Source organism: Lissotriton vulgaris, chromosome 4_1 (assembly GCF_964263255.1).
Source record: "Lissotriton vulgaris chromosome 4_1, aLisVul1.2, whole genome shotgun sequence".
NCBI lineage: Eukaryota > Metazoa > Chordata > Amphibia > Caudata > Salamandridae > Lissotriton > Lissotriton vulgaris.
In genome coordinates this window covers 1,680,856,919-1,680,882,973 of record NC_141691.1, presented here as the reverse complement: position 1 = coordinate 1,680,882,973, position 26,055 = coordinate 1,680,856,919, and the positions used below count along the sequence as shown (strand labels likewise).

General features: G+C 49.5%; 1 protein-coding gene across 2 annotated transcripts in view; it reads right to left on the bottom strand.

The window, feature by feature from the left end:
* The window catches only part of CPNE3 (copine 3), a 460,542-nt gene that overhangs the window by 31,527 nt on the left and 402,960 nt on the right, over nt 1-26,055 (bottom strand). The window lies entirely within an intron of this gene.

The following is a 26,055-nucleotide window of genomic DNA, read 5'->3' as shown; positions in this document are numbered from 1 at the left end:
TTTGAGAAACTCGCACTGCCTTCAACTTCAAATCTAGACTTGTTCATCGTGGCCATTATAAACACCTGGAGGCGACTCGTTTCAAAACTTGCACTCAACGAAAGCAATATGATCTCTGACCTCAAGGTCGGACATCTAGCTCTCTGCTCCTGCCGCTCGGCTGCAGTGCCGCTGCCCCTGCCCCTTCATCTCGTTGCTAGGTAGGTGTTCGTGGCCCTCCTCCAACCGCAGGCTCCTGCCTGCGCCTCATCCTTGGTGGTCCAGTGGAAGAGCCTGGCTCTTCTGCTGGTCCGTTGTTGTCGGTCTTTGTGTTGGGCCAGTTTTCTGTGTGTCTTTCTGTCCTTCTGTGCTTCTATTTTCAGTTTTTAATTTTATCTTGCCTCCTTTCTTTATTTCTGCCTCTGTTCATGTTGTGCCCTCCATGCCCGTTTTTTGCTGCTGTTGCCCCCGCTGCCCCTCCTCCTTGCCGTTTTCTGGCTTCCGCTGCACTCCCCTCTCCCTTCCCCTATTTAATGGCAGCCGTTGTGCGGACGACTGAGCAAGACCTCTGCCCTCCTGGTCAGAGGCCTAGCTCTCCGCTCCTGCAGCTCCGCTGTAGTGCCGCTGCCCCTTCTCCTCGCTGCTAAGTAGATGTTCAAGGCCCTCCTTAACCCACAGGTTCCTGCCTGCAGCTCATCCCTTGTGGTCTAGTGCGAGAGCCCTGCTCTTCTGCTGGTCCGGTGTTGCCTGTCTTCGTGCTTTGCCCGTTTTCTGTCTTTGTCTTCCGTTTTCTGTTTTTCTGTGATTCTAGTTTCTCTTTTTCAATTTTATCTTGCCCCCTTTCTTTATTCCTGCCTCTGTGCCTGTTTTTCGCCGCTGCTGCCCCTGCAGCCCCTCCCGGTTTCCCACTCCTGCTGCCCAGCTGCATTTCCCTCCCCTTCCCCTATTTAATGGCGGCTGTGCCTCTGGTCCGCCAAAGGCGCGCCAAAGACAAGCCCGTCTGCGCCCATCCGCGACCAGCGCCAGGTACCCTGTATCTCCAACCACCCATTGCAACAATTCATATGCCCTACTCGCACTAAAGTCTGGAAGGAACTCCTCAACGTGCGCGCCCTGCTGAGACATGTCCTAGAGATCTGGGATCTCAACACCCTCTCGCCAGACGTCACCTTCACAGAAACCTGGACCAACGTCTCCTCCGCCCCACATCGCCACCGCCATCCAAGATGGATACAAGACCCAGAGGACGGATCGACCCAACCGCCCAGGAGAAGGACTCACCATCGCACACAAGAGCTCCCTCTGACTGTATACCTCCAGGACGAGAGCCTCCCCTTCCTCCACTGAACACCTCCACTTACAGATGCAGACCAGCCCCAGAACAATGCAGCACGGCACCCTTTCCTACAGAGCTCCCGAATCTCGTTCACCATCACCATCTCATCACGCCCCACGGTATTGCCTCCATGGACTACATACTCATCGGAGACCTGAACTTCCAACTCGACAACCCCAGCAACCTCACCACCCTCCTGGACAACCTTGCCAACAACGGACTGAAACAGCTTGTCACCACCACCACCTACAAGGCAGGACACACCCTGGACTCAATCTTCGCAGAAGGGAACAACATCTGCTTCAGCCACACCCAGCAGCCTCTCTAGACAGACCACCACTGAATACACTTCTCTTTCAACAATGCCACCGCACACAAACCCACTCCACGCCCACCGCAAAGGAACTGGAGCAAGGTCACAGAGGAGCGCCTCAACTCCACCCTCAACCACGATCCCCCTCTCGCCTCGACCAACACCAATTCTGCAGTCAAAGAACTACACCAGTGGATCACCAACTGCACAAACTCGCCCTCCTTCAGAACCCCAACAGACAGCACCCTATCAAGGCTACCTCGTTCACTACCAACCTCCAAGAATCCAGATGCACCTGCAGACATCTCGAAAAAAGATGGAGGAATAGCAAAACCACTGAAGACCATACCACCTACAAGAAAGCCATTACAGAATACCACCAACTTATCAGATCCACCAAAAGGACCTTATTCCGGAACAAAATCCTCGCCAACTCCAGCAACTCAAAGGAACTATTCAGCGTCATCCAGCAATTCACCAAAACCCCCAGCGAAGCCACGGATGTCACACCCTCCCAGGACATCTGCAACAAGCTAGGCTCCTACTTCCATCAGAAGATCAAGGCCCTCTACAACAACTTCAGCGGACAGACTCCAGATACCACCCCTACCTCCAGCGTTGACAACCAGGCCACCATCACCGCCTGGACCCCCCTCTCCAAAAAAGATACTGCCACGCACATGAAGAACACGCACTCAGGAGCTCCCACGGACCCTTGCCCGCTGCATATCAACAGAGCAGCCACCACCATAGCACCAAAGCTACAATGCACTATCAACACCATCTTCAAATCCAGCACATTCCCCCACACCTGGAAACAAACCAAAAGTCAAGCTCCTCCTCAGGAAACCCTCGGCAACCCGACGGACCTGAAAAACTACAGACCCATCTCTATTCTCCCCTTCGCAGCCAAAATCACAGAGAAGGTCGTCAACATCCATCTGACAAACTTAATAGAAGAGAACGCCATTCTCGACCCCTCCCACTCAAGATTCGTCAGCAACCACTGCACCGAGACTGCCCTCCTCTCCGCCACCGACATCCACACGCTCCTCGACCAAGGCCACACGTGGCCCTCATCCTACTAGACTTCACTGTAGCCTTCAAAACAGTCTCCCATCGCACTCTTGCAGCCAGTCTCCATGACACCGGCATACAGAGAACCGCCCTCGACTGGCTCCGCTCCTTCCTTGCCCACAGAACCTGAAGGATCAGATTCCCTCCTTTCATCTCCAAACCCACAGAGATCAACTGCAGAGTACCCCAAGGATCATCGCTCAGTCCCACGCTCTTCACATCTACATGGCCCCCCTCGCCACCATCGTCAGACAGCATGGACTCAGCATAGCATCCCAACGCTGACGACACCCAGCTCATCCTCTCCTTCACAAAGGAATCCGACACCACTAGACTGAGCTTCTAGGAAGGAATAAAGGACGTTGCATCCTGGATGAGCCTCAGCTGCCTGAAGCTCGAATCGGAGAAGACTGAAGTCCTTGTCCTCAGACCCACCCCCTCAGCTTGGGACAACACCTGGTGGCCCACCGCCCACGGCAACCCTCAACCCCCCCACCCCAACAGACCACGTCCGGAACCTCGGCATCATACTTGACTCCTCCCTCACTATGACACGCCAGGTCAACATCGTCACCACCTACTTCAATACCCTCTACATCCTTCGCAAAACCTTTAAATGGATGCCCCCTGAATCCAGATAGACTGTCACCCACGCACTCGTAACAAGCAGACTGGACTACGGAAATGTTCTCTACGCTGGAATCAACGAAACCCTGCTGGGCAAACTCCACACCATTCAGAAAACCGCGACCAGATTAGTCCTCAGCGTCCCACAACAAGATCTCTTCACCCAACAGCTGCGAGATCTCCACTGGCTCCCCATCGAGAAGAGAGTAACCTTCAAGCTACTCACCCACGCCTACAAACCCCTCCACAACACCGGACCCAAATACAGAAACAAAAGAGTCTCCTTCCACATACCCAAGAGAAACCTCTGCTCTGCTGGCATTGCCCTAGCAGAAACCCCGCACATCCGCAGAACCAGAGCGGGTGGAAAAGCCTTCTCCTACATCGTGGCAAAGCCCTGGATCGAGCTTCCGCTTATCATAGGACACTCCACCAGGCTGCACTACTTCAGGAAGAGCCTCAAGTCATGGCTCTTTGGCTGACTCAGAGCAGGATCCTGATCCCACCCCCCCCCCCACCCCCCACCCACCCCACTCAGTGCCTTGAGACCCTAACAGGTGAGTAGCGTGCTTTACAATTCCCCAATTGATTGTTTGATGAACAAACAGAAAAGAAATACAAAAACAACATCCTGGCGATAGCCAACACACATTTGAATTATACATGGAAACTAGATCTCTGCTAAGGATTACTTACACTTTTATTACATTAACAGTTCAGAAATCGTCAGTGTTTAATCCCCCAGTAAACTTAAGGGCCTGAATATAGGACCCAATAGGAACCAGTTTCAACGCCCATTCTTAAATACTACTAGTGGGCAGCCATCAGCTAGACCCCTCACAGGGGCAACGGTGAAGAGCCTCCGTCTATGACAAGAAGCACCCTCTCACCACCATCAGTCTCCAAATAGCTGTCGGAGAGAGGGAAGTAGCCGTTGAGTGTTCCCCTGACAAGAGACCTCAGAATTGTGATCAGAAACACGGGGAGCAACTCCAGCAGGTTAGCATGACTGTCGAGCTCACTAGGAAGAACAAACATGGTGTTCAGAAATTAAAACCATGCATAGGACATTTATCGCATTAATCCCCCAAATATGTCCATTTCAGGAATTTAGCGTAGTTATACCCTCTAATACATAACTGTTTGGATGAAATTTAGTAGGATTACCACTTCATTGCACTAAGGGTAAATCCACAAAGTTTCCTATGCAAAAAAGTGTCACATGAACGAGGAACATGGGGTTTTAGATACAAATTGGACATTTTGAAACGCATAATCAGGATTTCCAATTGGGAATCTACTTATTCATGTTTAAATGTCCACCTATTTTGTCAGGCCTTCCCATAGTCGTAAGTGAGGCCTAGAGATCAGAAAAGAAATGTAAAGAGATGCCAGGGTCATGGTGGGGAAAATGTTTTCAGTCTGGAAATGCAAGAAAAGTATTCGCGAACACCAAGAAAGACATTTTCCATGATCCTTCTCTCTCATTTTCCCATTCTTTTGTCACACCAAAGAACAAGCTTGTTACCTTTGATAGTCTTTCTCGTGGATATTCCATTTAACAGATGCCTAACCTTTAAAATACGCCCCAGGCGCCAGACTGGATATAGAGGTTTTCATAGCAGTGGTCCTGCCGGCCACTAGGTGGCACCATGTGACTGCATATGCCTCATTCTATCCTCAAAGTGACAGAGCGGAGCAGCAAATCAACACCACTCCCGACGAGCGTCAGTTTCTTCATAGGCTTTTGACATGCCCTCGGACATGGAGCACAAAATAGTTGTCCGTGCCAGTGTGCCCATCTCTAATGTGGTCAAAATAAGAGGGGCGACTTTCACCCCATCTCGTCACCACACATTACCTAACGCTCTTTCACATTCATGAGCCTTTCCAGCTAGCATACCAGTCGCATGTATTCCACGCCAATCATACTTCTCACTATCTATAATACCCTCTTGATATGCCACATCATCGGCTAACCTCCTGTTGTTAACCCTCCCGTTTATACAGCTCATTTCTCCCCTCATTTAACCTCTCGTTTCTACCCACCTGTTGTGTCCCCGAGGGTCCGCCCCCGAGGTCCGGAGGGGCGGACAAGTTGGTCACGTGACCGCCCTATAATAAAAAGAGGTCGAGCACGTGAGAGGGCGTTCAGAGACACGCGCCGACCGACCAAGCAACCTTATTTCCCAGTGTCCGGCTGAGTTTATTCTAGGGCCACGTGTTAGGCCTAGCCAGGGTTAGATGCCCCTTGAGTGTAGATCACCCGACACAACAATTGGCGACGAGGGTGGTGATCGACTCCCCGCTCGGGGTGCGTGTGTGTGTCCCTGGTGGGGTGAGGCGGCTGCGGGCACTTCCACGTGTCCGCGGTGCTCGTGCCGTGCCCCCACACACCCCCCCGCTCTGCCTGCCTGGAGGAAATACTCTGATCCCTGGCTCTCTTCAGGTGAGCAGCGCTGGCCTGCATCTATCTGCAGCGCGCAGGAGCGTGATTGGTCGCGCGAGGGGTGTCCGGCGCTCCGGCTGCCGCTGGAATACATCCCGGCCGCCCACGGACATCCTCCCGGGCGTCCAAAGCGATGGCTAACATTCCGCCCATTGAGCCGTTCGTGGTGGAAGGTGCGCCATCCACTCTAGCACCGAAATGGAAAGAATGGGTGGACAGGCTATTCATATTCTTTGAGGCCACCAAGGTCCATAAGGAACAGAAGCGTGCCATGATCCTCCATCTTGGTGGCAAGGACATTCATTCCATCGCCCGCACCCTTACGGAAGCAACTCCTAAAACCCACCACACGCTCATAAACGCACTCAATGCGCACTTTGAACCCATGGCCAACCAAGACTATGAACGGTTCATCTTCAGACAAGCGCGGCAACTACCAGAGGAATCGCTGGACGCCTATCACTCTCGGTTGAAGAAACTGGCACTAACGTGTGGATTTCAGGATGTCACGGAGGAAATCAGAGGCCAGATCATTCAGGGTTGCGCTTCTGCTAAACTGCGCGAGAGAATACTAGAGGAGTCGGGGAAACCCCTCCCAGACATTCTCACGCTGGGCCGCACGAAGGAGCTGTCCAAGGCCAGGGCAGCCCACATGGAAGCAGCTCTGCAGGCCAATATGAAAGTGGAACCGGTGAACAAACTGCAGGTCCGCCCACAGCCCAAATGGGTGAAGAGAACAACAACTCCGCAGGGCGGAGCCTCGGCGCAATCATGTGGTTACTGTGGAGGCCCGAGACACCCGGCGCCAGAATGTCCAGCACGGGGCAAGATATGCTCCGGGTGCGGGAAAATGAACCATTTTGAAAAGGTGTGTCGGTCCAAAAAGTTCAGCAAGCCCCGCCAGACAGTACACGCGGTGGCGGAGCCTGAAGGCGCGGAAGGAGGACCCAGCAACAGCGACATGGACGACGACGAGGAGGAAAGGTCCCCACACAAGGTGCACATGATCGGCACAGCCACCCGACGCACAATGACACTACCACAGTGCGCAATACAAGTGGCTGATCAGGACATCATGGCGACGGTGGACACGGGCGCCTCAATAAATCTGATGAGTGCGTCCCTCTATGGAGACATGGCTGCTCCACCCGGCCTCCGCCCCACTCCGATCACCGTTTTTGCCTATGGCCAGGACGTGCCCCTCCGTATTCGAGGAAAGTTCAAAGCAGCAGTCCGGCACGGAGATAAGATCACGCGTGCCAACATCTTCGTGTCGGAGGAAGGCCAAGGTATGCTCCTGAGTTGCCGGACGGCAGAAGCCCTGGGAGTGGTCTCTTTTGCGTTTGGGGTGCACGAGGAATCAGTGCAGCAACTGATCGCAGACTTTTCGGACCTGTTCGAAGGGATTGGCCGATTCAAGGGCCGGGAAATACACCTACATGTGGACCCCACTGTCCAACCGGTGGCCCTGCGACACCGGCGGGTTGCGTTTCATCTGAGGCCACTGGTTGAAGAAGAGCTACAGAAGTTGGAAACAGCGGGCATCATTGAAAAGGTGTCCGGACCCACTCCCTGGGTATCGCCCATCGTGGTCACTCGGAAACCCAAGCAGCCGGGAGCGGTCCGGATATGCGTGGACATGCGCCTCCCCAATGCGGCCATCAAAAGGGAAAGACACATCACCCCTACGATCGATGACCTGATCGGAGAGATGGCTGGGGCCCGGTGGTTTTCCAAGCTGGACCTCAGGGCGGGGTACCATCAGCTCGTGCTGGATAAAGAGTCCCGGAACATCACGACGTTCTCCACTCACATCGGACTGCACAGGTATACCCGACTGAGCTTCGGGATCTCCAGTGCTGCCGAAGTATTCCAGAACGTCATCCAAGAGCTCATTACTGGCATACCGGGGGTGATCAATGTCAGTGACGATATCATGGTGCACGCAAGGACGATTCCCGAGCACAACCAACGCTTGGCACAGGTGTTCCGCAGGCTCCGCAGCGCTGGACTTACTCTGCACCGAGACAAATGCGAGTTCCTTCAGACCAAGCTGGGGTTCTTCGGCTACGTATTCTCGGCCGATGGCGTTAATCCTGATCCGGACAAGGTCAAAGACATCAAAGATGCACCTCCGCCCACGACTGTCACGGAAGTCCGAAGCTTCCTCGGGATGGTGAACTACTGTGGTCGCTTCATAAGAGACCTAGCTAACCTGACCCTCCCTTTACGTGAGCTAACTAAAGACTCCACGCCATGGAACTGGGGACCGGAGCAGGAGAGAGCGTTCCAAGCCATCAAGAGTGCGCTGTCCAGCAACACCACGCTGGCGTTCTTTGACCCCAGACATTTCACTCTTATTGCAGTAGATGCAGGACCGGCGGGATTGGGGGCTGTCCTGATGCAGAGAGCCCGAGACGAGATAGACTGGGCCCCCGTCGCTTTTGCCAGCCGGTCCCTCACGGACACCGAACAAAGGTACTCCCAAATTGAAAAGGAAGCCATCGCGATTCACTGGGGATGCCGGCACTTCCACCTGTATGTATATGGCAAACCCTTCACAGTAGTAACGGACCACAAGCCACTGCTGTCGCTGTTCTCAGGTACCTCATCCAAACCACCCCCCAGAATTGAAAAGTGGATTTTGCAATTACAGGAGTACAACTGTACAATTGAGTACCAGCCAGGGGCAAAGAATCCGGCGGATTATCTGTCACGACACCCCCGGGCGGCCACCCCAGAGGAGATGGAGGAAGCTGAAGAGACGGAGGCCTATGTGCGATGGGTCGTGGCCAGATCATGCCCGCGCCCCATATCCCTGGAAGAAGTGGTGAGCGCCACGGCTCAGGACGCCTGCATACAGCGGGCCAAAGATCTGCTCCGGACAGCCAACTGGCAGAAAGCTAGGGAGAGCTGGAAGGTACTCACCCCCGAGGCCCAGAAAATCATGGACGGTCTATACCACGTGAGGGCTGAACTGAACGAAGACGAGGCGGGGTGCCTCCTGCGAGGGCATCGTCTGGTGATCCCGACGGCTTTGACGAGCCGAGTTGTTCAGCTGGCGCATGTAGGGCACCAGGGAATGGTTAAAACAAAGGCCCGGCTGCGGACCAAGGTGTGGTTCCCGCTAATGGACGACATGGTGGAAACTGCTGTGCGCACCTGCACGGCCTGCCAAACCACAGGTGACAGCCCCCGCGAAGCACCCATAATCGTGGAACCCAGGCCCCGAGGCCCGTGGGAAAGGGTCAGCATGGACTTTGGCAGCCTTCCGGATGGACGGCACACGCTAGTGATGATCGATGATCACTCCAAGTACCCGGAAGTCGAAATCATCACCAGCACCAGTGCCGACTGTGTGATTCCCAAGATAGAGAAAATCATTGCCACGCACGGAGCCATGAAGGAACTCAGAACGGACAATGGACCGCCATTTCAAGGCCAAGACTTTGCAGACTATCTCTCATCCCTAGGAACTCGCCACAGGCGCATCACCCCAAGGTGGCCTCAGGCCAACGGAGAGGCCGAGCGGTTCATGAGGACATTAAACAAAGTAATCCGCATTGCACATGATAAAGGACAGTCCGTGGAGATGGCCATTTTCACCTTTCTCCGTAGCTACCGCCAGACCCCTCACTCTACAACGGGGGTAGCTCCTGCACACCTTCTCCTAGGGCGGGTAATAACAGACTCCATTCCTCATCATCCCCAGTGGGCACCTGAACTGATAAAGGAACAGACTGTAGAAATGAGGAGGCGGGCCGCTTATGATCAGATCAGCAAGAAACGGAGGGCTGTGGCCCCCCATTTCAAAAGAGGTGACCTAGTGCTCATAAAAAATCGGGCCACTGGGGGAAAATTCAAACTCAGCTATGAAAGACGACCATGGCGAGTCAGTGGTGTGAAGGGCACCCGCATCACAGCTACTCGAGGACGAGACAAGGTAACTCGCAACGTATCTCATTTCAAACTCTACCACCCGGCGAGCAGCGAGCCAAGGCGCCAGCAAGGCGACAGAGAAACCGAAACTGCAACTATGTTATCGCCTGGTGAATCAACATCCCAGCACGAGGTCCGGCCATGTGCCGAGCAGCCGGGTCCTGGTGAGGATGTGGGAGGAGATTCGGAGGCCCTGGATGAGGCCCCAGATCCGGAGGGGGCCGACAATGAGGCGCCAAGCCAAGAGGTGGAGACTGGAACAGAGCCGATGACTCAGCGAGGGTCCCAGCGCCAGCTACGTGCTAACCCCACCCCCTCCAGCTGGCTGAGAGACTACTTTACGTAAGACTGTTCTAATTTATACGTGTGCCCGCCATGTTTAAACTGAATGCGCTAGCATTTGTGAAAGACGCTGAAGGTATCAGTCCCGATGCTAATGAGACAGTGGGCTCGATCAGACCATGTTTGCAATGTTGCAGTATGTTGTTGGTTTTGTTGTTTTTCTTGTTTTAGGAGGAATGTTGTGTCCCCGAGGGTCCGCCCCCGAGGTCCGGAGGGGCGGACAAGTTGGTCACGTGACCGCCCTATAATAAAAAGAGGTCGAGCACGTGAGAGGGCGTTCAGAGACACGCGCCGACCGACCAAGCAACCTTATTTCCCAGTGTCCGGCTGAGTTTATTCTAGGGCCACGTGTTAGGCCTAGCCAGGGTTAGATGCCCCTTGAGTGTAGATCACCCGACACAACACCCACCTAATAATCCCACTGTACTCAATGAAAGTTTCATACATTTGCCGCGTTCTGTCAACAATCACACATACCCGCCAGGACGATTTTTACAGCTCCGAGTTCTTCACACACTTAAAAGTAATGTGGTGACGAGATGTGAGCGAAGGCTGAAAACGGGACACGCCGCTTAAAGGAATACTTGGGTTAGGCGTCATTTAAATAATCAAGGTTGAAAGTGGGTTAGGTTATGAGTTCTTCAGCGCCACGTGGTAGAAAGGGTAACAATGCGGTTGCAGTAGACTTGCAGGGGGTTCTTTAACGTAAATGCACAAATGTATTACGATTATAAGACAGTTTGTTCCAGCAGTTTTGTAAACATTGTAACATGTATCTTGGGATATGTATAAGTAAACAGTAATGATGTAATGTTTCACTTGTAGTTACCCCTGAGAAGGACTGAAATGCATTGGGTTTAAATAAATTACATGCCTTGGGTGAATTATGCGTTGGTCGTGTTTGTGATTGAAGTCCGGGTGGTCACATCATGAACACTAGAAGCTTGGAAAACAGTATAATATCCCACGTGTGGATGGAGCATGGCTGAGTGAAAAACTGAATCAAAATAGGATCAAAGCATTGTATACACGAGGAAATATGGATTAATTTAAAGCGCTGCGCATTTAGCTGTGCGACTGGTTTGGGGTGAAAAAGTCACCCCTCTTATTTTGATCAATTATCTGCGTGCCACCAGGGTAAGGCACCATACCAGTTCAGCACGCACTCTTGGAATAATTATTGAAAACATTGATATGCATCCCTGTACCTGTGTGAACATCTCTAATGTGGGACATTTATAGATGGTAAAAAGAGGCCAGTTCAATAACTGGGAGGTGGGATGGCAGTGAGGAATCTGCAGTATGATAGAGTAACCCCCAGAAAGAACATCAACAAAGGTAATTAACTTGTTCTGAGGGGTGTTTCTAACCTCAGATTCCACACACCAAGACTAGATAATCAAGACAGAGGGTCTGTGGTGTGGACACAGACCAAAATGTTCTGCAGGACCGAACGTGCAAAGTGCCCTTCCCATTGGACCTGAATGTCAAGGCAATAATGCTTCATGAACGAACACACCGATGCCCACATTGCGGCTGGCAGATGTGAAGAAATAGCCATCAGTGAGTCAATGCAATAGTAGGTGTCATGGCCCGGGCGCAACACGTCCTCAGGCCTTCCAGAGGCTGGCTTTGAGCTACTGCATATCCAGTCTTGATGCAGAGGACTATCCACCTGAAAAAAGTCCTTTTCTGCTCGGCCTTACTATTCTTAGCTCTAAGGAATCTCACAGAAAGCTGAGCGTCCTACCCGATAGCCTTTGCTGAGATTGATATAAAAGCTCATGTCTCTTGTGGGGGCCAGCCAATAGATTCTCTCCTTATTCGAAGGGAGAGGAAGGGCAAACAACGAGACAAGTGTAATCCATTGCCCACCAATAAAAGACATGATGAATTTAGACAAAAGGGCTGCTCTGGTTCTAAAAAGCAGTTTGTCTGGGAAAAAGATGATTTAGAGCAGTTGCACCAAGAGAGTCTGGAATTCACTCACATGACGAGTTAAAGTGATCGCAATGAGAAAGATGCGTTTGAGAGTCAGAAGGCAATCAAGGACTGTGCACTAACTTGAGGGAGTACACAAAAGGAATGTAGGCGTCAAATTAAGGTTCCCCCTGGCCATCACAAGTGGTTTGGGAGGGACCACGCGTCTCAAACCTTTAATAAAGTGCATCACAACAGGTAATTTAAACAAGGATGGTTGGTCCAGTAAAAGCAGAAAGGGCAGCAGGACAGACAACCTATAATGGGCGCACAGCAAGACCTTGTTGGGCCAAAGCTAAAAAAAAGAACAACAGAACATTCAACTGTTTGGCAAGTAGGAGTTGTGGACGCCACAAGTTCCCAGCAAAAATAGATTTTATTAGATTTTCCAGAGGGATAGGTGGCAATGAGGATGATATTCACAACCTCAGGAGATAGATTGAAAGCAGCTAACTGCTGCTGCTCACTCTCCACGCATGGAGGTGTAGATTGTGCAGGTTTGGATGCAAATCCCTGTACTGTTTTACAGTAGAAGTTCCACCCAAAGAGGTAGCCTGATCGGACAGATGTTCATGCCCAGAAGTTCCTGGTACCACACTCTCCTGGCCCAATCCGGAGCATCTAGGATAAATTGAACCCAGTCATTTCTAATCTTCAGAACTCAGTAACTGAGAGACAGTGGTGGAAAAACATATGGGAGTACTGTGCTCCACTCTATCCTGAATTGGTCTCGTACAGAAAACATTCCTGGGAACTCCAATTCACAGAGGTTTTGACACTGCATGCTCTTGACAGTGCCGTAAAGTTCCAGCCAGGGATCTTCTCACTATCGGTAGATGTCTGGCATCATAATTGGAAACAGCCGCCATTTGGGATTCGCCAAGCATTGCCTGCTGAACTTGTCTACCCTTACATTTAACGATCCGCCAGGCGGTTCATGATCACAAGAATGTCCTGATCTTTTAGCCAACTCCAAGGTGCAGTGCCTCTTGGCACAGGATCCAGAAATCCACACTGCCCTTCATGTTGCAGTAATACATAGCAGTGGTGTTGCTCATGAGAACCTGCCCCAGGCCTTCCCTTTGTGGATGGTAGGAAGGCCTTCAATGCTAGACAGATGCCCTGCAACTCCAACAGCTATAGGGGAGATGGTTTCGGTCCTCCAAACTATACCTCTTGCAGATGACCTGCCCAGCCTATCAGGTATTCATCCATCACCACCATGAACTCTGGTTGGGGAAAGAAGAGGGAGTCTGCTGCTGGTTAGGTTATGGTCTAACAGCTACCACTGCAGATCTTGTGCAGTCTCCACTGAAATCTGGATGACAACCAACAGGTTTCCTTCGTGTTCGGCACATTGACACTTCTGATCCCACTACAAAAACCTGCACATGCCACCAGGCAAAGTGGAAAAGGCGGATGCATGAAGCCAGCACTCCAAGAATCCTCATAGCTGCTCTCATTGAGATCCAGGACCAAGGCTGAAACACTGGGATCATAGCCAGAATGCGGTGTACTGATTGAGGGAGAGAAAATGCCCGGAACTGCAGCATATCCAGAAGAGCTCCAATAGAGGGAAGCTTCTGCAAACAAATTGGGTGCATCTTTGGCTCATTGATCGGGAACCCCAAAGATCAGAAGGTTTGACATTGTCTGAAAGTGGTCTATGACTAACTGTGGTGAATCTGCCTTCAGCAGCTAGTGGTAGAGGCAGGGAAAACTGGTTTCCCCTATCACCAAAGATGTGCAGCGACCACTGGCAACACTTTTGTTAACCCCCAAGGTGCAATGGTAAGGATGAAGGTGAATACAGAAAACTGAAGATGCTCCTGGCAGACCATGAACTGTAGTAGACATCCGTGGGACCATCCAGTTTCCCAAATCCAATCGGACACAACTTGGGACAGAGTGAGCATTTTGAATTTCTCCTTCCAAAGAAAGGCATTCAGAGGGTGTAGATGTAAAATAGGAAGAATTACTTGGTCCTTCTTTGGGAAAAGGAAATAACACACGTAGTAACCCATCACTACCTCAAAGGCTGGCACCATCTCAATATGTCATTTGGCCAGTGGAGTCATGCAACTCTTTCAGCAAGATGGCAAGGTGTTCCTCTAAAACCGCTCTGATGTGGAAGAAAGTGGAGGTGAGTAGGAAGGGAAGGGTATAACCATGCTGGCCAATTTGAAGGACCAATCTGTCAGATGTGATGGCCATTGACCGTAGAAGGAAATTTCTGATCCGGCCTACCACAGGATGGGTGTGCAACACAAAGGGCAAACTAAGCATCTTAGAGGCGGATTCCGCATGGGTGGGTTACTAAGTGGGGTGGTGTCCCTGGTGACCTGCACAATGTCTTCTTGATCAAAGTTCCATTCCACAAAAGGGCAGTTGTGACTGCTGTGGTGGTGAAAGGGCCTGGCGTTGCCTATATGCCAAGCCATTGGAGTAGCCTCAAAAGTGTTGAGACTGTTGAGGAAACTGTCAGGCAGGGGTTCAAAGGCCCAAATAATGCACTGTGGCTCTGATTTCTTTAAAGTGTTCAAGGGTAGAATCAGCCTTTTCTCCAAAGAGGCAGGGCCCATCAAAAGACAGACAGTGGTGTCACCCCAAATAGTCAGGAGATCGCATCGACACATGGTAGCGGAGCACCACACTAGTGCCACAGGAGACTGTTTTATCAAGGACAGCTTTAATGCCATATTTTGTTGCATTCTGCCCATCCTACATGGACTGAACAGACGGAGGCCCAAAATTCCTCAAGGCCTGCAAGTAAAATCTTGGTTGCTATACCCCAGAGGGCATGTGTTTAACAGCATAAGATGCAACTGTAATGACTGACTTTAAAGTCAAGGAGAACACCTTCAAAAATGCCTCAATTCTTTTCAAATATCTGTCTGAAGAGCATGTGGGGAACTCAAAAGGTGGACGCTTAGACTATCAAATTTGTCGGATGTTGCATGAAGTTTGGGTTGCACAGTGCAGGTCTGTGGCACCTGGCCACCCACCTCTTCGATGAGGGCAAGAGGAAGGCTTGGCCCGACTGCCTGTAAGCATGCCAGTTAGAGCTTCATTAAGTGGAAGGAAAATGCTACTTACCAGTATGCATCTGTTCTTGGCATGTAGAGCTGCAGATTTCTACACTTTGCATTAGATCGCCACCTGGTGTTGGGCTCAGATGATTGCATGTTGTTGTCGTCTTGGAAGAAGTCTTAGTAGTCACCAGATAGGTGACTCCTCCCTTGGCCGATAGTGCGCATGGGCATCAGCTCCATCCTTAGATTGTTTTTCGCTATGATGGGAAATGATGGAGTTAGTAGAAAGAAATAAGGGTGTCCATGTGTGTATGTCTAATTAAGATAAAACTGGAACAGAGACAGGTCCCGGGGAGACGGGAGGGCGTGTAGAAATCTGCAGCTCTACATGCCAAGAACAGATGCATACTGGTAAGTAGCATTTTCTGTTCGAGGCATATGAGCTGCAGATTCTACACTTTGCATCAATTGTGCAGCAGTGTCTCCCCTAGTGGTGGTCACCTGTATCTGTTGCAGTAGTTTGAAAGTTTTGAGGACAGCTTGGCCTACTGCAGCTTGCTGCTTGACTTGCACATCAACACAATAGTGTTTAGTGAAGGTGTGTGTTGTAGACAATGTGGCTGCCCTGCAGATGTCTTCTAGGGGAATGTTCCCTAAGAAAGCCATGGAGGCTCCTAGTTTGCATGTGGAGTGCGCTCTAGGAGGAATTGTTAATGTGCGTTTTGCTTTGTGATAGCATATTTGTATACATTTAACAATCCACCTTGCAATTACGGAATTAGAAATGGGTTGCCTTTATGTGGTGGACATAAAGCTACAAATAGTTGCTGTGTTTTGCAAAACGATTTGGTCCTATCCATGTAATAGAGAAGAGCTATTTTGCCATCTAGTGTGTGTAAAGCTCTCTTTGCTACAGAGTCTGGGGTTTGAAAAAACACTGGTAACTACAGATTGGTTTAGATGAAAAGGGGTACTTACTTTTAGAAGGAATTTAAGATTAGTCCTTAGAACCACTTTGTTACGGTGTAATTGTAAGAATGGTACTTGTATAGGGAAAACTTGAATCTCACTAACTCTTCTAAGAGGTAATAGCTATGAGGAAAGCTGTTTTCCATGTGAGAAATTGCAGTTCACATTTGTATAAAGGTTTAAAAGGGGGTCCCATGAGCCTGGTAAGAACAATGTTTAGGTTCCACAGTGGAGAGGGTGGTAACCTAGGAGGAATAATTCCTTTTAATCCTTCCATAAAAGCTTTTATTGCTGGTACTCTAAACAACGACATATGTTGTCGGTTTTGTAGATATGCTGCAATGGCTGCAAGATGTAGGCATGTAGATGAATATGCTAGATTACATCTTTGTAAATGGAGAAGGTAACGGATAATATTTTGGATGGAAGCATCTAAAGGATCAATTTGATTTTTAGTGCAGTAAATTGCAAATCGTTTCCATTTAGCTGCATAGCAATCTCTAGTAGTAGGTCTTCTGGCTTCTTTAATGATATTCATACAGTCTGGTGGCAGGTTAAGGTAACCAAATTCTAAGACTTCAGGATCCAGATTGCCAGATTCAGTTGAGTTGGATCTGGATGCCCGATGTCTCAATGGTTCTGCGTTAGCATGGATGGTGTCAGGGACAGTTTTTGGTGTGGAACTAGAGAGAGTTCTAGCAGTGTGGTGAACCACGGTTGGCGTGCCCATGTGGGAGCTACTAAGATCAGTTTGAGAGACTGGTGCCTGAGCTTGCGTACCACTAGGGGAATTAGTGGGATTGGCGGAAAAGCGTACGCAAATCTGCCTGACCAGTTCATCCATATCGCATTGCCATTGAACAACGGGTGTGGAAACCTAAGGCGAAAGTTGGGCATTTTGCGTTTGTGTGTGGCAAACAGGTCTATGTCTGGATGACCCCACTTGTGAAAGAATGGTTGAAGAACTTGCAGATGTAGTTCCCATTCGTGAATCTGTTGTGTCTGTCGACTTAACAGATCAGCTACCTGATTGTGAACTCCTGGAAGGTGTTCTGCAAGCAGATATATCTTTTGTGGAATGGCCCATCTCCAAATGTTTGTGCGAGATGGGACAGTTGCAGGAAATGTGTGCCTCCTTGTTTTGTATGTAGAACATGGCTGTCACGTTGTCCGTCCGGATTAAGACAGCTTTGTTCTGTATGTGCACTTGGAAGGACTTCAGTGCTAAGGAAATTGCTAGCAACTCTAGGTGATTGATGTAAAGCACCTTTTGTTGAGCGGTCCATCTTCCCCGAGTTGTGTGGTGAAGCAGATGTGCTCCCCATCCTGTCAGGGATGCATCTGTTGTCAGTACTATCTGTGGAACTGGCTCGAGGAACGGCCACCCTTTGGACAAGAGTTTGGTGTTCCACCACTGCAGAGATCGATGTGTGTGGCTGTCCACCAACACCAGGTCTGTTAGTTGTCCTTGTGCCTGATTCCACTGAAGTGCTAGACATTCCTGCAATGGGCGCATTTGCAGTCTTTCATATGGTACAATAAAAATGCAAGATGCCATCATGCCTATTAATTGCATGAACACTCTGGCTGGGAGAGAGTGTTGGTTTTGAAAGCTTGTAACTAAGGCTTGAATGCTCTGTACCCTGGCTCGACTGGGATAACCTAGAGCTGTACTGGTGTATATGGTAGCCCCTAGGTATTGATGTACATGAGAGGGCTGGAGATGTGGCTTGGTGTAGTTAATTGTAAACCCCAAGTCGTGCAGTGTTTGAATTGTTTGAGATGTGTGTTAGAAACACTGATTGAATGACTTGGCTTTTATGAGCCAATCGTCTAAGTATGAGAAGACGTGGATATGTTGTCTTCTGAGATGTGCTGGTACTACTGCTAGGTACTTTGTAAACACTCGTGGTGCAGTTGTGACCCCGAATGGAAGGACTTTGAACTGATAGTGTTGTCCTTCTAGTACAAATCTAAGATACGTCCTGTGAGAAGGATGTATGGGAATGTGGAAGTAGGCATCCTTGAGGTATAGTATGGTTAGGAAATCGCCTTGTTGCAACAATGGGAGCACTTGTTGTAAAGTGATCATGTGAAAATGATCTGGGTGTATATTCAGATTGAGAGGCCTTAGGTCTAGAATTGGTCTTAGTGTTCTGTCTTTTTTAGATATTAGGAAATAAAGTGAGCAAACCCCTTTTCCTTGATGTTTTAACAGAACTAGCTCTATTGCATCTTTTTGCAGCAATGAGAAAACCTCATGTTGGAGAAGCGTTAGATGTTCTGTGGACATTGGACGCTGTCTGGGTGGTATATGTGGAGGGGTAGCTGTAAGCTCTAGGCAGTAACCATACTGGATAATTTGTCTTACCCACTTGGCTGTTGTGATGGAATTCCAGACAGATAGGAACTGTGTTAGTCTGCCCCCTACAGGAGTGGAATGCTGTTGGGGAAGCAGAAGGAAGTCACTGTTTTGTGTTGGGAGAGGTTTGATTATTGTTATTTCCTCAACCTCTTCCCTTGTTGTTGTTGCCTCTGTAGCCCCCTCTAAAGTATCCCTTATTAGAGGATGTTTGTATATTTGTTTTAAAGAAGTTGAATTGTCTGTTCCAGCTTGTTTGGAGCCTCCTCTGTAGAAGGAGCGACGAAAGGAGCCTCGTGCTTGGGTGGACTGCAGAGCTCCCATAGACTTCGCTGTGTCAGTGTCTTTCTTAATTTTTTCAAGTGCTGGGTCAACCTCTGGACCAAACAATTGTTGGTTGAACGGTTGATTTAAGATAGTAGTTTGCACTTCTTGCTTAAATCCTGAAATTCGTAGCCACGTGTGACGTCTAAGGAGGACACTGGTGTTTATTGCTCTGGATGCAGTGTCTGCTACATCTAGTGCGCATTTAATAGAGGCATTTGATATAAGCTTACCTTCTTGTATGAGGTTATCTGCTTGTGCCTTCTATTGGTCAGGTAGATGTTGTAAGAGCTTCTCTAGCTGATAATAGTGAGCCCTGTCGTATCTTGCGAGGAGGGCCTGTGCGTTAGCAATGCGCCATGTATTGCTAGCTTGGGCAGCTATTCTTTTTCCTGAAGCATCTATGATCTTTGATTATTTATCAGGAGGTGGTGCTTCACCTGATGTTTGGGAATTTGCTCTTTTCCTAGTGTTTGAAACTACTAGGGAGTCTAAAGGTTAGCTGTCCTTTAATGTAGGCAGGATCCCCAGGAGCCGCTCTGTACTTTTTTTCTATCCTTGTGTTTATGATTCTAACTCACAGGATCTTTATACACTTCTAGTGCATGCTTAATGACTCCTTTAATCATTGGCAGTATTTGCACAGATTTTTGATTGTGTTCAAAAGTGTCTAGTAAAAAATCTTCCTCTGCCTCATCTGAATGCATGGAGACATTGTGACAGATGGCATCCCTATTAATTAAGTGTCCAAACCTAATATTGTCTTCTGGAGGAGAAGGTTTAGATGGATAAATATGTGGGTCAGGAATATCTGGTACATCCTGTGTGTTTGGATACTCCCAGTCTGGTAAACCGGTTGGGTAGGGAAAAAGGTCATCTGGGTCCCTCCCTCCCCCCATGCTATACTCATCATCATCAACATCCTGAGGAGGTGTATGTTGTGGAGAATGAGGAGGAGAATTTTGAGGTGAAATGTTTAAAGGAAGAGCAGGTGAAGGAGATGCAGGAGAAGAAGGGTGCATAGGAGATGTGGCAGAGTCCTTCACAGGCACTGGAGTTGTAGGTGCCGTATCCGACTTCCTCTTCCTGTGTGGTGTGGTGGAAACATGTCCTGTTTCTGGATCAATGTAGATACTTTTTTGGAAAGGATCTGGTTGGAAAAGCTCCTCTTCTTGAGGCACAGCCTTTGGCGCCCATGTTTTCGGTTCCGAACCGGTTTGTTGCTTGCCTTTAGCCTTAGGAGCCGATGTTGAGTCCTTTGGCGTAGATTTTGGCACCGAAGCTATTGTCTTTGGAGCCGAAGCCTGTTTCCTGGACTTGGAAGGATCGGAAGCAGGATTTGTTTGTTTCGGTATCGGCTTCGGAGTGGAAGCTGTTTTTGGGGCATCGGAAACAGGCTTTTGGAGCAGCTTTGTCTCTCGGAGCAGACGGTTTCGGAGTGTCTTTCGGAACAGTGACTTTTTTGTTTCGGTGCCGAGGGAGCAGGTGGTGTCGGCACATGCGATCTGCTCGGTATGGAGCTACCGGAAGGCTTCAGTGTTGACCTTTGCCTTCGATTTTGGTGTTTGGGCTGGGGTAGGGGCAGTGGTACTCACACGTTGACCTGAAGGTATGGAGTCATCGGAGTAATCTGCCTCGGATACTATCTGGATATCATCGGAATCTTCCTCCGGGACACATGGACCTTTGTCGAATATATCCACTGGTTCCGACGCTGATCTCTACGTGTCCCGTCGACGGGCCCGCCAATCCCAAATGGTATTTTTCGATCGAAAGGATGCACAGGCTGTGCAGTTGGATTCGTCGTGTTCTGGCGATAAGCACAGGTTACAGACCTCGTGATGGTCACTGTGTAGGAATTTTGCTCCACACTCGGGGCATCTTTTGAATGGCGTCCTTTCCATGAGGTCCAGGCCTCACGGCGTGGGTAGGCCCAATGGCCCACGTCGACAACCGGAATAGAGCTGATTAAGTCTAGTCGATGTTTATTGGTATCGAAAGTTGTTTGGTGAAGTTTGAAGAAATTTTTACGCGTCGCAGTACTTGAAAAGTAGATTTCGAACCGGAGCGGAAAAGTTTCATCCGAACCCAGTGGTGGAAAAAACCAATCTAAGGATGGAGCTGATGCCCATGCGCACTATTGTCCAAGGGAGGAGTGACCTATCTCGTGACTACAAAGACTCCTTCCAAGATAACAACATGCAATCATCCGAGCCTAACACCAGGTGACGATCTAACGCAAAGTGTAGAATCTGCAGCTCATATGCCTCGAGCATAAGGGTTCAGATGAAGTTAGTACACAGTGCAAAACATCAGTAAAGGACGTTTTTCTTGACTTTCACCGAAGGCAGGAGAAGACCTCAGCTGCGGTCTAATCGCCTCTACCCAACGTTGGAAGTCCAAGGGAAAAAAACAACCCATGTGACGGGTGGTATCCAGTCCAACGGCATCCCACAAGCCCATATAGGAATCATCATCACCACCACAGTGTGTGGGTTAATCATTCCCATCATCGCCACAATTATCATCAGGTTGTAGTATCAGACTGAGAGCCAAAAAGGTGATAAAGCCTCTGAGTAAGGCATGGTGGTAGACGACGTGTTTTCTCTAAATCAGAGCATACAGGGACTCGGTGTGCTGGCGTGGAGTCAAGGTGTACCCTTAGTTAGGGTCAAAGTGAATTTGGCTTGAGGTTGAACAGTAAAGTCTGCAACAGCTTGACCCCCGGCAACGCTGTAACCAAAGTTAGCCGAAAAGGGACTGGCACAGATCTTAGAACCAGAATGGAATTTAGCATAATGTAGGGACACATACGGCACCAAGGGTAGATCATTGGGGCCCTAGGCATGTCAGAGAACCGAAAGGATGACAAAAACAGGCAGCATGGCCTCCTTAAATGCTTCAACCTGCTGCAGCATTGCCAATAGCCTGGGAAATTCAGGGTACAACAGGACCAGTTGTGAAATCTGCTTTTCAGCTGGTGATTGAGAGTGGGATTGATTGACTCTTGGACATCCTCCTGACTTCTCACAGGACAGAGTGTGAAAGGATTGCGTGGGGTCCTGTTTAAAATCCTATGCTTCTTCTTAGATTCAAACTTTGACTTATCAGGTGCTCTTGACTGCAAAGAGGAAGCGTAGCAGGAGCCGCCTTAAAAACAGGAACAAGTCAGAGCCTTTGACTTGGAACTGGACTAATGTACGGTCTGCAAGTTCCTTCTGTGTTCAGAGACATACAGTTTAACTTCATAGTCTGGGGATAGCCTTTGGTTGCATAAGGGCACATTCTTCGCACAACCTGGATTTGAGCTCAAGACCAAACACCAGAGGCACATCTTGGGGGAGTCTGTCACGGACATCTGTTTAAAGCAGCCATGGTACACCATGGCCCCTGTCGCCATCGGAGAGGAGATTGTTCCCCTGCACACTCAATAAGATTTTGGAAGGAATTTCTCAACTGACAAAGGGAGCACAGATTGGATCTGCATTTGACGTCAACAGAAAAAAGAACTGCTGTTGCCTTGCAGAGTTGGCACTTCCATGTGTCTATGCTCTGCCTCTTCTGAGGCGGAATGAGGCCTATGAAGTTCTGGATCCAGTCTGACACCTGGGAAACATATTAAAGGTGAGGAATCTACGATTAGAAGCATCCATCAGAACAGGTATTACATATAATTCTAACAACATCCTCATATGTAAGAGCAGAAGAGGGGTCTTTTTATGTTTTTATTTTTAGATATGAAAATTAAAATATTTTTTAAGATATTAACAAGATAGAATCATGGCATGTTGTTAATTACAATATGCATTCATTTATACAGCTGATGGACAATCAGTAGTAATTAGGAAATTGCAATCATCAGATAGTATAGTAATAGTAGCAAAGCAGAGTTAATGTATATATTTCTCATGCACTTCATTATCAAAGTTGGAAAAAGTCTTTAGAGTGTCTTGCATTTGAAAAAATATTGTGTTACATTTAAATCTGATTTTCAAAGCCTTTCAAGAACATCTGGTCAGTCTGGTGTTTCCCGCTAAGCGATTATCATGGGTATTGTGAGAAGTTGGCCTGGTATATAATGCTCACTAGTTCTAGTGATCACTTTGTACCATGCCAAGCAACCCTTATGATGATGGTTGTAATTCAACCTTGTAGACCAGTTATCCTAGTGGTAACGTGGACAAAGCAGTCTTAGGCTAAACTCTGAAAGGCATGTGAAGCCAGCTGTTATACCATACACAACCCCCTTGAATACCAAATGAAAGGGACACCACACAGATATATATTGAAAATATATATTGATTTATTAACTATTAAAATCCCCTGGACTCTTTATGAGCACAGAAGCACAAGCGTAAAATCACAAGACAGTTTAAAATACACAAAAGTTGCACAATATGGATGAGCCCTAGGGGCCACCTAAACCATATACTAAATAAGTGGTATAAGGGATACCAGGAGGAAAGTGAAGAGGCCTAGGGCCTTGGGAATCGCTGGAGCTATTCGAGACTGGAGTTAGCTAAGTCGGGAAAGGCCCACGGGACTCGGGTGCAGTGTCCAAAGTGCACGCACTTCTCAATACAAAGTCTATGGTGCGTAAAAAGCACAAAGTTAGAAAGTTAGGAACCTTCCGAGTGACCTACGGAGCTGAAACTTAAAACACAGGCCCTTGGGATGTGTACCAGTGCAGGAGCACCGGCGGAGCTGAGTTACCTCACCCACAGGAAGCGGGTGCACAGGGTCGAAGATGTGTCGGGTTTCGTCACGCTGGTCGATGGTGCTTGGAGCTGAAGATGCTGCAGGCGGCTCGATGAGAAGAGTTCCGGTGGATCCAAGGGTGGATCTGAAGAGTTGAAGACCTGAAAGCAGAGGGGACAGTGTTCAAAGTCACTAGCCAGTGACTACCGTGGAACCAGATTGGAACCAGGCGATGTCGGGTGCAAACAGGCGTTGTCGGGTAGCTTCTTTCTGCAGCCACGTGGATACCCGGGGTCGAGGACGTCCAGGAGTCGGTCACGAGCTGTCCCACGTAGGCTTCTCGCTGTTGGCGGTGTCGGCGACCTGATCGGAGCAAACAGGCCTTGGCAAATGCAAGCCACGCAGAAGTTGAAAGATGCTGTTCACTCGGACCAACAAGGTCAGAGTGAGTGCTCCTTTTCACAGGAGCTTGGGTAGGTCTGGAGCAACCAGACCTGCTGTTTAAATCTTCGGGTTCGTCGCCAAGATGGCCGCTGGCCGCGTGGCTAGTGGCCGGGATGGCGCGTCGAGTGGCACAGTGCAAAAGGGCCCCACGCAGATCGTGGAGATGCTGGGGGGCTGATCTTCGGTGCAAGGGCTGCTCGGTGGTGGGGGTTCTCAGTCCCCAAAGCACAACGTCGAGGATGCCTCAGAAGCTGCGCAGTCAGCTTTACGAGTGTCTTCCAAGAGGTCCGGTCCCACGTCACTCGGTGCCTCCACGGGTCCCTTCTTTGCAGGGACTGTGGATCGGGCTCTGAGAGGTCTGGGAATCTGGTTCTTGTCGGGCTCTGGGCTCGGGCTCCGGCGGGAGGCGGCGGCAAAGCAGACGTCGAGTTGCTGGTTGGTGCCTGTGTTCACAGGGTGGTCACTCCTTGGCCACAAGGGAGATTCTTCTTCAGTCTTCTGTGCAGCAGAATGTCGAAGTCCAGTCTTCTTCTTAGTTTTAAGTTGATTTCGGGATGATCTGCTGTGCAATGGCACTGCTCCCCCTCTTATTCCAATCTAGGGGGTGGATCACCTACTAGGTCCCTCCTCTGGGAGGAACCAGGAAGGGGGGCGGTTACACCCCCTTTCCTTTGTCCAGCTCCGCGCCAGGACTGGGGCTGGAAGGCCCCAGAACCGGTTTGGACTGGCCTATGCACGGGGACACCTTGTGTGCCCCGGGCATGTCTGATTCTTTTCAGCCCTGTCCTACCTAATACACAAAATCCTGTCTGGGGTGGTGCTCGCACCTCCCAAGGCAGGAAACCCTTTGTCCAGGCCACCATCTGCCGAGTTTCGGTCAGCAGCAGGAGGCCAGACTTGTGTCTGTGGTGGCAGCGTCCATTTTGTGAAGCTGAGGCTCTGTTTAACTTTAACCGGGGTTAAGGCTACGCACATGTCGTGTCCCTCTAGAAGGGTGGAATGCTATCCCCGTCGCCAGAATTGGCGAGGGGATAGTATTCCAATTCGTATGACACCTTACTCGACATGTTTTGATAAAGCCAAACCAAAGATAGCATTTAACCGCGAGGATTATAATGCACTTAAGAGTATATGGTATGGCAATATCCCGGAACAGCTTAGGGAGTTGTTCCCGACAGCTGCAGACAGGCTCAGCTCATGCCAGAGCACCATCTCACATATTTCCAAGCACTCTGCCTCCAGGATTGATGAGGCCTTCCATAGGAGTGGCTGATAGGAACATATGTGTCCAGTTTAGGGTTAGGCACAGACATACTGTACCTAAGTAAGAGGTGGTTACACCGACTTACCCCAGCTGAGTGATCAGCCAGTTGTGTCAAAGATGGAGGCCAGGCCAGGGGTGGCACAATACGTGCTGCAGCCCCTGGTAGGCCTTGGATACACCTATGCCCTGGGCACCTAGGGTGCACTATTACAGGGGCTCATAAGGTGAACCAGTTCCAATTCGTAATACACCTAAAGTGCATTGGCATCAATTTAGAGAGAGAACAGCAGGCTGTGGGTCTGATTAGCAGGCCCACAGCCACATTAAGTCAGAAACCAGTGAAGCAAAAAGCAAAAATTTGGGGTGACCATAGGATAGCAGACCCTACTCTCCTACATAACCCCCCCCCAAACGCAGGGACATTAGACTAACCTTGACCAGTTGTGTCTTCATGTTCTAAGTGGAAGTACCTGGAGAGACCATCTGCGTTGCCATGGTCAGTCCCTGGGCGGTGCTCCACTGTAAAGTCCATCCCCTGTAGGGAAATGGACCACCTGAGTAGTTTGGGGTTTTCACCCTTCATCTGATTAAGCCATAGGAGGGGCTTATGGTCGGTCTGAATCTTGAAGTGAGTGCCAAATAAGTATGGTCTCAACTTCTTCAGGGCCCACACCACAGCAAAGGCCTCCCTCTCTATAGCTGACCAACGTTTCTCTCTGGGGGTCAGCCTTCTGCTAATGAAAGCAATGGGCTGGTCCTGGCCATCTACATTAAGCTGTGAAAGCACTGCTCCCACTCCCAACTCAGAAGCATCTGTTTGGACAATGAACTCTCTTGAGTAGTCAGGACTCTTCAGGATAGGTGCAGAGCACATGGCCTTCTTCAGGTCATCAAATGCCTTTTGACAGATTTCTGTCCAC